This window comes from Cervus canadensis, chromosome 1, assembly GCF_019320065.1.
Source record: "Cervus canadensis isolate Bull #8, Minnesota chromosome 1, ASM1932006v1, whole genome shotgun sequence".
NCBI classification, from domain to species: domain Eukaryota; kingdom Metazoa; phylum Chordata; class Mammalia; order Artiodactyla; family Cervidae; genus Cervus; species Cervus canadensis.
Window position 1 is genome coordinate 103033301 of NC_057386.1, and position 15012 is coordinate 103048312.

The 15012-nt window shown below is 45.6% G+C and overlaps 1 protein-coding gene and 1 non-coding gene across 2 annotated transcripts in view; both read left to right on the forward strand.

Moving 5' to 3' along the window:
* RIMBP2 (RIMS binding protein 2) overlaps positions 1 to 15012 on the forward strand; it is a 295906-nt gene that overhangs the window by 20791 nt on the left and 260103 nt on the right. The window lies entirely within an intron of this gene.
* On the forward strand, positions 10321 to 10427 carry LOC122424833. Its single transcript, XR_006264571.1, has one exon. It is a non-coding gene; the product is annotated as a U6 spliceosomal RNA (small nuclear RNA).

Here is a 15012-nt window from a genome sequence, read left to right on the forward strand (position 1 = left end):
TTTTTTTTTTAATTGAAACTCTAGTTAGAAACCTATCTGTTGTTGTTCAGTTGATAAATCGTGTTCAGTGCTTTGCAACCCCATGAACTGCAGCACCCTAGGCTTCCTGGTCCTTCACTAGCTAAACCCACACCCACTGAGTCAGTGATGCCATCCAACCATCTCATCCTGTTGTCCCCTTCTCCTCTTGCCCTCAATCTTTCCTAGCATCAGGGTCTTTTCCAATGAGTCGGCTTTTCCCATCAGATGGCCAAAGTACTGGAGCTTTGGCATCAGTCCTTCAAATGAATATTCAGGGTTGATTTCCTTTAGGATTGACTGGTTCGATCTCCTTGCTTTCCAAGGGACTCTCAAGAGTCTTCTCCAGAAACCTAGAGAACCATCATAAGCTCCTTTGGTAACTTATAGTTCAGAAAACTCTCCTGGGTGAAGACATTTTAAAAAGTGACAGAAGCACAAAGACGGGAATCTGGGAAGAGTCTTAGGGGCATCATTTCTTTACTCCTCTGCGCTGGGGCCCCGGATGCGGCCACTTGCCATGCAGTCGGCTGATGCTTTGTCAGATCCTTCTCCTGGGAAACCTAGGATGCACTTTCCCCTGGACCTTGGAGGTTCTTTGACGCTGCTTTCCTTATTTAGATATAGGTGGGGAGTCTTACCATAAGTTCAGCCAGGTCTGCTACTGGGCCACGGAATCTGCACTTTTGATGTCATCTTCAGAAGAGGTGACATGATTTTCTTTAGCATCAGCTTCTCTACAGTCACATTTATAGCTTTACTGGCTTTTCTGCTTCCCCAGTTATAACATAGGCTGCAGGAGGATGGGGCTGTCTTGCCCGCTCATCACATCCCAGCACAGGGAATGCTGGGCGTGTGGTGGGCACTCAGAGATTGCTAGGTGAGTGACAGAATGAGTCCAGTTTTTCTAGCCAGAATGTGCCTGTTTACCAGGGGGCCACAAAAGAAGCACCAACTGTCCTTAGGATGTGAAACACCTTCTGTGAACCCAGACCATCTCGCTCATCTCTAAGTAGCTTGACCAGCGGACGTTTGCCCATTGCTTCCATGGTCTCACACCGTAATCAAAGATGAAGAGAGCTTAAGGGAATGGTAACTGGAAAGTCAGAATTCAGGGTTTCTTTTCTGATTCATAGGAGGGAGGGAACAATCTTTCTTTTACTTTTTAAATTTATTTTATTGAAGTATAGTTGATTTACAATGTTGTGTTAGTTTCTGCCATACGGCAAAGTGATTCAGTCTTACATGTGTGTGCTAAATTGCTTTAGTCATGTCTGACTCTGTGTGACCCTATGGACTGTAGCCTGCCAGGCTCCTCTGTCCATGGGATTCTCCAGGCAAGAACACTGGAGTGGGTTGCCATGCCCTCCTCCCGGGGATCTTCCCAATCCAGGGATTGAACCTGTGTCTCCTGCATCTCCTGCACTGGCAGGCAGGTTTTTTTGTTGTTTTTTTTTCTTTTTTTTCCACTAGTGCCACCTGGGAAGCCCTCAGTTATATATATATATTCTTTTTTACATTCTTTTCTAGTTTATCACAGGATATTGAATACAGTGCCTGTGCTATACTGTAGAACCTTGTTGTTTTTCCATTTTATGTATATAATAGTTTGCGTCTGCTAATCCCAAACTCCCAATCCATCTGTCCCCCCATAATCCTCCCCCTTGGCAACCACAAGCCTGTCCTCCATGTCTGTGAGTCTGTTTCTGTTTAATGGATAAATTCATTTATGTCCTAGTTTAGATTCCACATATAAGTGATATCATATGATGTTTGTCTTTCTCTATCTGACTTACTTCACTTAGTATGATAATCTCTGGTTACATTCATGTTGCTACAAATGCCATTATTTCGTTGTTTATGGCTGAGTGATATTCCATTGTATATGTGTACCACATCTTCTCTATTCATTCATCTGTTGATGGACATTTGGGTTGCTTCCATCTCTTGGCTATCATGAATAATGTTGCTATGAATACAAGGGTACATGTATCTTTCTGAATTATAGTTTTGCCCAGATATATGCCCAGGAGTGGGATTGCTGGAACACATGGTAACTCTGTTTTCAGTTTTTTGAGGAACCTCCATACTGTTCTCCATAGCAGCTGCACACATTTACAGGGAATAAATAGTCCTTCTTATCTCTGCTTTTCTACTTGAGGTTTCATGATGGCTCCCATCCCTGATACTACATCGTGACTTCTCAGCATATGTGCTTATGGTGTATGACAGATTCGATGTTATAGTTAAAGCTCATGAAACAGAAACTGAGTTGATTTCTTCCTGGTTCAGTCAGCTGTGGGTGGGAGTTTTCAAGTGGTTTGTTTTGAATGTGGTACATTTTACAAGGTTGCATGACAAGCATTGCCTTTCAATTTTCTGCATCACTCAGAGACAATGTATTACTCACTTGGAGATAAAGTGAAGGTCCTCTGAGCTCACATGGTGGGGATCCTGCAGAACAGGGACAGAGTCAGCAAAGAAATACTCTCAGAGGCAGGAAGTAGGGAGACCCACAGTCCTGGAGGGATCAGGGGAGGCTTAATGAGGGGATAGGGAGTTAGATCTTGTAGACCTTGCATTACTTAAAAAGGACGCTTCGAACAATGAACTGAAGGCAGGGCTGCTCCCCATTTCTGTGCTGAAAGGGAGCCCCAGGCTTCATGGAAAAGAAGGGTTCTGTTGGGATCACGGCATTTGCATTGTGACGGGAGTACCTCTGGTTGGATTTGTTGTTCAACCCTCACTCTGGCCTGGACAGAATTTCCTGACTCCATCACCAAATTGTATTTGCTGATTCCTTTGGTCAGTGTTGGTCAAACATCTTCTACAATCCAGGAACAGTGCCAAGAACAAGAAATGACACTGTGCCTACGTTCAACATGGTTTCTTCCTTTTCTTGTAACTTCTCTCCAGGGCTGTCCTAGGTCTCACCCCACCCTCTTTGTCATCCCTCCTTATCTCCTATGGGACAACCAATGACAGTGGCAGTGAGGGTTGCGGCTGTGGGGACTATCCAGAGAATCAAGGTCACAATGAGGCAGTGACGTTGGTGCAGAGATGTGAGGGGTGTGTAGGGTTCACTACCAGGGAGAAGAGGGGTAGAGGGTCCCAGGCAGAGGGACCAGTACAAGAGGAGGCTGGAAAACCCACATGATGAGGAAAACCCTGGAAATGAGGCAGGACTGGATTGCAAGCCACAGTCAGGACCGTGGACTTTATCCTTAAGGTAAGGGGCAGATTCTGAAGTCCTTTAAGTAAAAGGGTGACACAATCCAATGTCCATTTTCCAAAGATGGTTCTGCCTCCTCAGTGGAATATGAGTTAAAGGAAGCCTTGGCTAGAGGAAGCTTCCCTGGTGGCTCAGATAGTAAAGAATCCGCCTGCAATGTGGGAGACCTGCGTTCCATCCATGGGTTGGGAAGACCCCCTGGAGAAGGGAATAGCCACTCACTCCAGTACTCTTGCCTGGAGAATCCCATGGACAGAGGAGCCTGGTGGGCTCCAGTCCGTGGGGTTGCAAAGAGTCGGACACGACTGAGTGACTTTCACTTTCACTTTTCCGCTAGAAGAAAGACCAGTGAGCAGGCAGTTTTTGTGATCCAGGAGAGAGACATTGGTGGCCCGGATGAGGGTCGTGGGATGGAGGGAAGTGAATGGATTGGAGAGTTAATAGGAGGCCGACTTGGCGCATGTGGTAACTGGCTGAACGATGGGAGAGAGCTGAGTCAGGAATTCTGGCTTCCTCATCTGGTCAGTGGGCAGGACTGTCCAGGTTGCTCTTCTGGAGGAGAATCTTGCTTGAGGATTATAGTCTGTGTGGCATGGAACGGCCCTCTGGTGCATGGGTGTCCTAGATCCATCATTCAGGATTATGCTCAGCTGCATGTTAAAGAAAATGCAGTGCCTCAAATAAGATAAAGCTTTGTATTCCTGTGGCCTAAAAATTTCAGTTGTAGGAAGTCCGGAGCTTCCGAGGGGGTTGGTTTCACAGAATCACTGGGGACCCAGGGTCCTAGGTTGCTGCTCCGTCGTCCTGATGACAGTGACCCTCATCTTGATGCTCTCAGGATGGCAGCTGGAGCTCCAGCCAGTACATCTACATTCCAGACAGAAAGAAGGGGAAATGGATGCAGGGTGAGAAAAAGTGAGTGATAGTGGAAGCATCCCCCTTTAATGCATGCTCTTGGGGGCACCATTCAGTGACTTCTGCTTATATTTCATTGGCCAGGGACCCACTCCAAACTGTACCAGAAGCTGGGAAATAATAGTATTTCCCTGGGGTGTGACCACCTCCAATAAAACTTGAGTTCTGTGAAAAAGAAAGTTCTGTAAGTGCATACTAGATAGACCAGTGATCTTCAAAACACCTGCTCTCCTCACCCAGTGCACATGTATTATCTGGTCCCTGAGCCTCTCTCATGGTTGACTTATGAGTGAGATTCTTCACATAGTCCTTGAGTTTCATTGGTGTTGAGGTTCACTATTTTTAAAGGAAAACACATATGATAAATAGCTATCATTGTTTGTGGTTGACCTAATTTCACTGGGGTGATTCTTTCTTTCCTAGGTTGTCATAATGCTAGAATTGGATGTGTGTGTGTGTGTGTGTGTACTCAGACTTTTCCTGATTGCCTAAATTATCTTTAAAAACAAAATTCTTTTTGGTTACCTGTAGGAACTATGAGGGGAAGGGAGTTTGGGATCGACATGTACACACTGCTGTATTTAAAATGGATAACCAACAAGGACCTACTGTATAGCACAGGGAACTGCTCAATTTTATGTGGCAGCCTGGATGGGAGGGGAATTTAGAGAAAAATGGATGCATGTGTATGTATGGCTGAGTCCCTTTGCTGTACCTAGCGCAGCATTGTTACTCAGCTATGTTCCAATATAAAATAAAGAGTTAAAAAAGAAAGTTCTAGGAAGGGCATTTTTAAAAGGTGTTATTCTTGGGTGATTTCATCTTTAAGCTGCCCTCTCAGGTGTGGATGAAAAGGTATAATTACCTGAGTCCCCTCAGGATGCAAGCTTCTGTCATTGCTGATTGTTTTAAGATCAGAGCTTCAAGATGAAGTGGAAAGACAAGTTTAGAGATAACCCTCTGCATGTTTCTTCACATTTCATTAATTCATTCAGTCAGTCAACTTGCTACATGATGATTGCTGTATACAGTCATATCACATGAGGCTCACAGGGAGAAGGGCAGTCAGAAGTGTTTCAGAGAAGTGTTATAATAAAAATATGGGGGCCAGCCTGAAGGTAATGGGGGATAGTTCCCTATGTAAGTCATGTCTTAGCTATGTGCTCATGGAGTGAGCCTCCCTCTCAGTTTCCTTGTCTATAAAATGGAGAAGATAACAGTTCCTAACTTGTCAGTATTTATCTTCCGTTTCACCCCATCCTATCCCATTCTATTTTAAAAAATGGTGTTAAGACCTACTTACTTAACTGACTCCACAATCCGATCGGTCATGGCTTGACGCTTGAGCAACCCCTTTCTAGAACCTCATGCTTGGCTGTCCTGGGGCAAGATGGGGAACGGGTGGGGCTGGGATCACGAGAGGAGAGAGGGCCGCCCTTGGGAAGGGGGACCGCACCTGGAAGGAGACCTCCAGGGTCTTGGTGAGATTTATTTCTGTGCATCAGGACGGGGAGTCTTTAATGGTTTTTAATGAAACTTTAATAAATTTTTTTAAAAAAACAAAGAACTCATCAAATCATTCTTCACTCTTCGCTGCTTAACACCAGGTAATGAAGAGGCTCCATTATAAACCAGCAGCAGGAGGCAAGGGAGCAGGCGGGAAAGGGCTTAGAAAGGACACTCCAAGAAGATGTGGGTTTGTGTGGCAGGTGCGAGCTGGACCTGCGTGGGTCCAGCGGGACTTGGACTGCTCAGGTCCAGGCGAGGGTGTTGTCCAAATTGCGCTTGGTCGGGCACTCTCTCTCTCCCCCTTTCCACCTTCCCACAGGGCCGTGGATGTAAGGCTTCCAGCTACGAACTTGATTATTTCCTCCGCTGTCCTGGGAACCCTGAGGGTTTCTTCCAGAGGCAGGAATAAAAACTACTCCTCTTGTTTCCCAGTCTGGAGGATCCTCCACAGAAGCTGCCTTTGCTGGCAAATCCAGCCATCCATCATCAGCCCAGCCAACGGCCCATCGAACCCCCCTCTCGCTGGTGGATGTCTGCTAAGATGGCAGGCTTGCTTCTTTTGGCGCAGTCATCAACAAATAGAGCCTCCTTTGGCATCGTGGCAGTATCCAGTACCGACCTCCTGGACCCCTCGAGGCGCCCACAGACCACATCTCTCAGATAATGACAAGCTCCCGCTCACCCAGGAAGCCTTTATCGGCGGCTTCCCAGACTCGCCTGCAGCCACCCGCGGGGTCACAGTGCACGAAGCACCGTTCACGCCATTCAGAAGCCTTTAATTTCCAGCAAATTGCTACTTAAAATCATTTTCTACCACGTCTGTGCGGCACCGGCTGTGTTGTTTTTCTCTCCTGAGAGCTGGGGTGGGTCCCACAGAGCACAGCTTCATAGACAAAAGGAGCCTGGGGCAGCTGCCCGCTTCCTGGCCTTTTAGCGAAGGATGGGTGGGAGGCAGGTCCGAGGGAAAGATGCAGGGGCTCTGCTTGGGGGAGGCCGCTCTGCGCGTGGAAGCCGTGGAAGCCTGGAGCCCGCTTCCCTTCACGTCTCCAGCATCTCTGTGGGAAGCCTGCTCAGTCAGTTACCTCGTCAACAGACTGAGAATCACGGACCGGTGTGGAGTTAACTGTGAGAGAGCAAGGATGCCACGGCCGCGTGGGCCCTGCCTCCAGGGGGCGCTGTCGATCTCTCCTTTTATACTTAATCTGCCCTCCGGAGGAGAGGAGGCAGCGGAGAGTCTGAAGAGTTGACCTCCTGAGGAAAGAAAAGTCCATTTACACCTCCCCTCTCCTCTCCCCCGCCCCCCGACAACAAATACACCCCTGCTAATTGTCTTCTCTTCCGTCGGGTGGGCCGCGTGTGATTTCCAGAGCATCCCATTCGGGAGAGAGTCATCCCTGTGACCCGCTTCCCCGTGGGCCATGGCATTCTTCATGGCATCTCCTAAGGAGCTGTGAGTCTTAGCAGAGGTGGCCCCGCCCCTGCACTCCTGACCTGGGAGATCACATCCTTCCGGAAGGAAAAACGCAACCTTTTTTTTTTGTCTTCCTCTGGAGTTTCCAGCAGAGGTCGTGGTTTCTCAGACACCCGGCCACTCTGCAGGAGGGACATGCGTTGTCTTTCCCCTAAGCGTGTCCCAGGCTCCTCCTGGGGCCAGACTCGGATTGGTCCAGGTTGTGACAGGTGCTATGAAGACAGGGACTTGAGGGAGCGTGGCCTGCATGGGCCGGTTGAGGCTTCTTAGATGGGAAGCTCTGAATAGAGAGTAGCGTCCTGGGAGAGAGTGTTCCAGAGTGTTCTAGAATGTTCCATGTGCTCCCAGCTAGCAGGACCAACTTGATGTGTTGGAAGAATGAGAAGGCCAGTGAGGCTGGGAGGTGGAGAGAAGGGTATAGGAGGAAACGGTGTAGTCGGGCCTTTTAGATCACCCTGGTTACCACCGCCGGTTCTGTTGTGTGGGTGGAACCCCCGCCCCCCGCGTGAGTACCATGACATGATTGATGAATTAAGGGGTTGCCTGGTTGTGCTGTGAACCCAACAGGCAAGGTGATTAGGGATCTGGTGTAAGTTCCAGGCAGGATTAATGGCCTGTACCAGGCTAGGATCTAGGAGCCAAGTCTGGATTGGCAGCAAAGCCTGATGGGAATATAAGATGTCTAATAACGGCTATGGCATGTCCCTCCTTCCCTCAGTATGTATTAGGTTGAAGAGTTGATCTAATCTGCGGGCTGAGATTGCATGGGTCTTTGGGTTCATTCCATTGGGTCTTGTGGTGCAGTTTTCTAAAATCACTCTTTACTTTGAGTGCAGTTTTAATTCATTCCTTGGCACAGGTTGGGGGCCTAATTGTTGATGTCTATCATGCTGTGGGGACTCTGTCTCTCTGAAGCGTGAGCCCAAAGCATGCTAGACGTTCAATAAATATTCCCATCAATGAATTAAACTAGGCAGTCAATACACTTCTCAGTAAGGTCCATATTTGTTTCCACATGGGAATATGGGCAGAAAATGTTGGACATCTCATACTCTGAATGACAGGAGTTTCTTAGTTTTTAACTCTTTTCTTTCTTACCTTTCCATTTTGCTTAAATTGTGCCACATTTAGAAATTACTGCTATTATTTCCTATTTGCCTCTTTGGGCCAAAGTTCAGTCACCTGGGAGCTTTTAAAAAGAGACAAACATCTGGTAAAATAAAAGCCGGAAAACCACATGGACTGGATACACCATAGTCACCTTTAAATCCCATATTCTTTCTTCCTTTACTTTTCCTTTAGTTCAGGAAAGAAACCACAAACTGAAATGCATAGAGAGTATGACATGTACATGTGTGTTAGGATGATTTTTAGCTTGAAAATAAAATTTTCATTTTTAAAAAGGTGAGAACATTAAGGACTTAGCAAAAAGGAAAACACACCTTTGTCCATGACAATTTCACCTGGAAGCAGTCTATCACTGTGTCATCCAGGATACAGGCCTCATCTGGGATCACAGCTGGGGGTGTGTCAGATGGTTACCTATAAACCAGCAGCCTCATGGAAATTGTAGCCCGTCCCTCCTGCTCATCTCTGCCTGCTGTACCTGCTTCCTCCTGGGCACCCCCCTCTTGCCGCCACCATTTCCAGTTCACACCCTTGCTCCTCCAAGTCACCAGAGCCATCTGGTTCCCCAGCCCCTGCCTGCCGAGGCCCCTCCCGTGGCATCTGGCCAGCTGGCAGGGCCGCTCGGGCTGCCGAGTGGTGTTGGAAGATGCTGCCCGGCTCCTGACAGCTTTGGACGCCCCCACTGATGTGCAGACCTGCGGGCTCCAGGCCAGGCCGTGGGTGCCGTGGGCTCGTGCCCAGCGCGGCTGTGCCAGTGATGTGCTTCATCATCAGATCCTCATCTTAGCCTCAGACTCGGACCCGCTTCTGGCACAGCCATCGCGTTTAACCTCAGCAGTGATTTAAGTGCAGAAATCAGCCTGTGGGTCCAGTGTAGCAACGTGACTGCACACCCAGGGCCCCTGTGTGCATTTGGATGTGGATGAAGGAGACCATGGCCTCACGGATCTTGTTTGTGCAACCGTTTCAGTGTCCTGGGCTCTGAACCAGTCCATAGGAGGTGTACTGTGTGCACCGTTCACTTAGCAAATGAAGAGGATGAGAAGCAGGGCTTGTTCTTAAGCAACTCTCTTGATCCAAGTGACACAGGAGTTTTAGATGAGCATCTAATAAGAAAGACACCTGGATCTTGTAAGGAGAGGTGTTATTCGAGAGGATTCTGGGCAGGGGAACAGCAAGTGACCGCTGCAATCGGGGGCCTCTGAGAATCAGCCTGTAGGCATCTCAGGTCTAGCAGGAAGGGTTTTCCTTTTTCGGGAAAAGAAGATGCTGGACATGGGAAGTGGGATGAAGTGGGGCAAGATCAGGTCATAGATGAGAGAGTGTTTTATCCCAGGTCTGCCTGATCCCAGATTTGTCTGCTGTCAGGATCTGAGGGGAGAAGAGCCTCTGAACCAGCATTTTATTCCGATAGATCTGTGGGCACAGGTTTTCTGTGATCTGTAACTAATATCAATCCAACAGATACAACTCTCAGAGGGAAGTGTCTGCAGAGGATCGTGTAGGTGTCCAGAACTTGGTGAGTGAGGAGGGGAGAGGGGAGGAGGCCTGGGGAGGTGGCAGGGCCAAGTAGAGGCCAGGCCATGGGGAAGAAGTTTCCTCCCTCATCTGGGCAAGGCCATGGGCTCTGTGGACAGCATGTCACTGGAGGTAGGGGACACTGCAGCCTCTGGATCCAGGCACAGAACTGAGGACAAGCAGACAGAGGGCTGGGAGCTCAGCCCAGCTGGTAGGCACCCTGCTGATGGGGACGAGGGTAGAGGGAGCAGCATGGGGTGTCGTCTGTCTACAGGAAACCAGAAAGAGCCGATGGTCCCTACCGGGTCAAATCTACCTGTAAGTAGCACAGGGTATGAGGTTTGTCCTTTATATAACTATTTGGGCATCACCTGGACAGTGTTTCAGGAAGACTTGGGTTCCACCCCTGACTCTGCCCCTTACAGTTTGTGTCTTTGGACCAGTAGTCTATTCTCCAAGAACTTTGCTTCTTTTCTATAAAATCTCTAAAATGGGTATATAATCTCAATTTATAAAAATGAGTGAATGAGTGCTCGCTTCGGCAGCACATATACTAAAATTGGAACGATACAGAGAAGATTAGCATGGCCCCTGCGCAAGGATGACACGCAAATTCGTGAAGCGTTCCATATTTTTAAAACTGGAAATAGAACTGCCATATGACCCAGCAATCCCACTTCTGGGCATACACACTGAGGAAACCAGATCTGAAAGAGACACGTGCACCCCAATGTTCATCGCAGCACTGTTTATAATAGCCAGGACATGGAAGCAACCTAGATGCCATCAGCAGATGAATGGATAAGGAAGCTGTGGTACATATACACCATGGAATATTACTCAGCCATTAAAAAGAATTCATTTGAACCAGTCCTAATGAGATGGATGAAGCTGGAGCCCATTATACAGAGTGAAGTAAGCCAGAAAGATAAAGAACATTACAGCATACTAACACATATATATGGAATTTAGAAAGGTGATAACGATAACCCTATATGCAAAACAGAAAAAGAGACACAGAAATACAGAACAGACTTTTGAACTTTGTGGGAGAATGTGAGGGTGGGATATTTCAAAAGAACAGCATGTATACTATCTATGGTGAAACAGATCACCAGCCCAGGTGGGATGCATGAGACAAGTGCTCCGGCCTGGTGCACTGGGAAGACCCAGAGGAATCGGGTGGAGAGGGAGGTGGGAGGGGGGATCGGGATGGGGAATACATGTAAATCCATGGCTGATTCATATCAATGTATGACAAAACCCACTGGAAAAAAAAATAATAAAAAAAAAATGAGTGAATGAGAACATTTTGTAAAAATTCTACTACACGCCCATCAGTATGTGAAAGGACAAACAAAATGTTGTTCATCCACACAGTGGAGTATTACTCAACCATGAAAATGACGGAAACGCTGCCAGGTGCTATAACAGGGATGAACCCTAGAAATGCTACCTGAGTGAAAGAAACCAGATACAAAAGGCCATGTATCCTATGGTTCCATTTAAATGAAATATCTGTGTCTCTGAAGAAGACACACAGATGGCCAGTAGGCACATGAAAAGATGCTCGACAGCCTCAGTTATGAGAGAGATGCAAATTGAAAGTACAATGAGGAACCACCACACCAGTCAGAATGGCCATCATTAAAAAGTCTACAAATAACAAATGCCAGAAAGGGTGTGGAGAAAAGGGAATCCTCCTACGCTGTTGGTGGGAACATAAGTTGGTGTAGCCACTATGGAAAACAGTAGGGAGTTTCTTCTTCTTCTTCTTTTTTTTTTTTTTTTTGCTTGTGAACAACAGAAATTTACTTCTCACAGTTCTGGAGGCTAGACATACAGTATCAGGGTAGCAGTATGGCCAGATTAGGCCCTTTTCTGAGTTGCAGACTTCTCTCCTATAGGAAGTCTCCTGCGTATGAACAAGTTCCATTCAGAGAGTGCGCTTGTAAGCCCAATTTGTTTGGAAGCCCAACAAATTTAGCCTTGGTACATAAATAACAGAATCAGCTAAATACTGCTGCTTTTTTTTTCATTTATTTTTATTAGTTGGAGGCTAATTACAATATTTTAGTGGTTTTTGCCATACATTGACATGAATCAGCCATGGATTTACATGTGTTCCCCATCCTGAACCCTCCTCCCACCTCCCTCCCCATCCCATCCCTCTGGGTCATCCCAGTGCACCAGCCCTGAGCACTTGTCTCATGCATCCAACCTGGACTGGCGATCTGTTTCACACTTGATAATATACATGTTTCGATGCTATTCTCTCAGGTCATCCCACCCTCACCTTCCCCCATAGAGTCTAAAAGTCTGTTCTATACATCTGTGTCTCTTTTTCTGTCTTGCATATAGGGTTATCGTTACCATCTTTCTAAATTCCATATATATGTGTTAGTGTACTGTATTGGTCTTTATCTTTCTGGCTTACTTCACTCTGTATAATGGGCTCCAGTTTTATCCATCTCATTAGAACTGATTCAAATGAATTCTTTTTAACGGCTGAGTAATATTCCATCGTGTATATGTACCATAGCTTCCTTATCCATTTGTCTGCTGATGAGCATCTAGGTTGCTTCCATGTCCTGGCTATTATAAACAGTGCTGCGATGAACATTGGGGTACACGTGTCTGTTTCAGTTCTGGTTTCCTCGGTGTGTATGCTCAGGAGTGGGATTGCTGGGTCATATGGCAGTACTATTTCCACTTTTTTAAAGGAATCTCCACACTGTTCTCCATAGTGGCTGTACTAGTTTGCATTCCCACCAACAGTGTAAGAGGGTTCCCTTTTCTCCACACCCTCTCCAGCATTTATTGCTTGTAGAGTTTTGGATAGCAGCCATCCTGACTGGCGTGTAATGGTACCTCATTGTGGTTTTGATTTGCATTTCTCTGATAATGAGTGATGTTGAGCATCTTTTCATGTGTTTGTTAGCCATCTGTATGTCTTCTTTGGAGAAATGTCTGTTTAGTTCTTTGGCCCATTTTTTGATTGGGTCATTTATTTTTCTGGAATTGAGCTGCAGGAGTTGCTTGTATATTTTTGAGATTAATCCTTTGTCTTGCTTCGTTTGCTATTATTTTCTCCCATTCTGAAGGCTGTCTTTTCACCTTGCTTATAGTGTCCTTTGTTGTGCAAAAGCTTTTAAGTTTACTTAGATCCCATTTGTTTATTTTTGCTGTTATTTCCAATATTCTGGGAGGTGGGTCATAGAGGATCTTGCTGTGATTTATGTCGGTGAGTGTTTTGCCTATGTTCTCCTCTAGGAGTTTTATAGTTTCTGGTCTTACATTTAGATCTTTAATCCATTTTGAGTTTATTTTTGTGTATGGTGTTAGAAAGTGTTCTAGTTTCATTCTTTTACAAGTGGTTGACCAGTTTTCCCAGCACCACTTGTTAAAGAGGTTGTCTTTTTTCCATTGTATATCCTTGCCTCCTTTGTCAAGATAAGGTGTCCATAGGTTCGTGGATTTATCTCTGGGCTTTCTATTCTGTTCCATTGGTCTATATTTCTGTCTTTGTGCCAGTACCATACTGTCTTGATGACTGTGGCTTTGTAGTATAGTCTGAAGTCAGGCAGTTTGTTTCCTCCAGTTCCATTCTTCTTTCTCAAGATTGCTTTGGCAATTCGAGGTTTTTTGTATTTCCATACAAATTGTGAAATTATTTGTTCTAGTTCTGTGAAGAATACCATTGGTAGCTTGATAGGGATTGCATTGAATCTATAGATTGCTTTGGGTAGTATACTCATTTTCACAATATTGATTCTCCCAATCCATGAACATGGTATATTTCTCTATCTATTTGTGTCCTCTTTGATTTCTTTCATCAGTGTTTTATAGTTTTCTATGTATAGGTCTTTTGTTTCTTTAGGTAGATATACTCCTAAGTATTTTATTCTTTTTGTTGCAATGGTGAGTGGTATTGTTTCCTTAATTTCTCTTTCTGTTTTTTCATTGTTAGTATATAGGAATGCAAGGGATTTCTGTGTGTTAATTTTATATCCTGCAACTTTACTATATTCATTGATTAGTTCTAGTAATTTTCTGGTAGAGTCTTTAGGGTTTTCTACGTAGAGGAGGGAGTTTCTAAAAAACTAAAAACAAGAGTTGCCATATGATCCAGTAATCTCACTCCTGGGCATATACCCACACAACAGCTGTAATTCAAAAAGATACATGCACCTCTGTATTCATAGCAGCACTGTGCACAATAGCCAAGACATGGAAATGCCCACGGACAGAGGAAGAGATAAAGAAGAGGTGGAACATATATACAGTGGAATACTACTCAGTCATGAAAAAGAAAAACTGTTCTTTGCAGCAAAATGGATGCAATTAGAGATTATCATACTGAGTGAAGTAAATCAGATAAAGACAAATACCATGTGATATCACTTATATATGGAACCTAACATATGGCACAAATGAACCCATCTACAAAATAGGAAGAGACTTACAGACATAGAAAACAGACTTGTGGTGGCCAAGGGGAAGCAGGGGGGAGGCGAGGAATGGAGTGGGAGTTTGGGGTTAGCAGATGCAAACTAGTATATATAAAATGGATAAACAATAAGATCCTACTGTATAGCACAGGGAACTGTATTCAGTCTTCTGGGATAAACCATAATGGAAAAGAATATAAAATAAGAATGTGTATATGTGTATAACTGAATCAATTGGCTGTATGGCAGAAATGAGCACAACATTGTAGATCAGCAATACTGTAATAAAAAAATAAATGAAACCTTTAGAATTGGCAAGTCCATAGAGGCAGAAAGCAGATGAATGGACGTCAGGGGCTGAGGGTGAGAGAATGGGGAGTGGCTGTTAGTGGGGGTGGAACTGCTGCTGGGCGTGATGGGAAGCTTTCAGAAGTAGATGGTGGTGGTGTTTGTGTGCGATTATGAATGTCCCAATGTTGAACACTTGAAAATGGTTAAGGTGGTCAATGTTATGCTGTAAATTCTCCTAATTCAGAAACAAGTTACTGGAGTAAGTAACACCAAGTAAATGTTAGAGTTGGGTGTGATGGCCTTAGGGACACACCAGTCTCACTCTTGACTGATCAGATCCAGTGCCCAAGGGGGCACAGGTGTCTCCTCCATCCGCCCTGACTCTGTCCCCTGTGTGGAACCCATGCTTTGTGTGGTAATGTCATCCTGAAGAAAGCTCTCTTCAATTTTTGCACAGTCACTTTCCTTCTGGCTGGAAG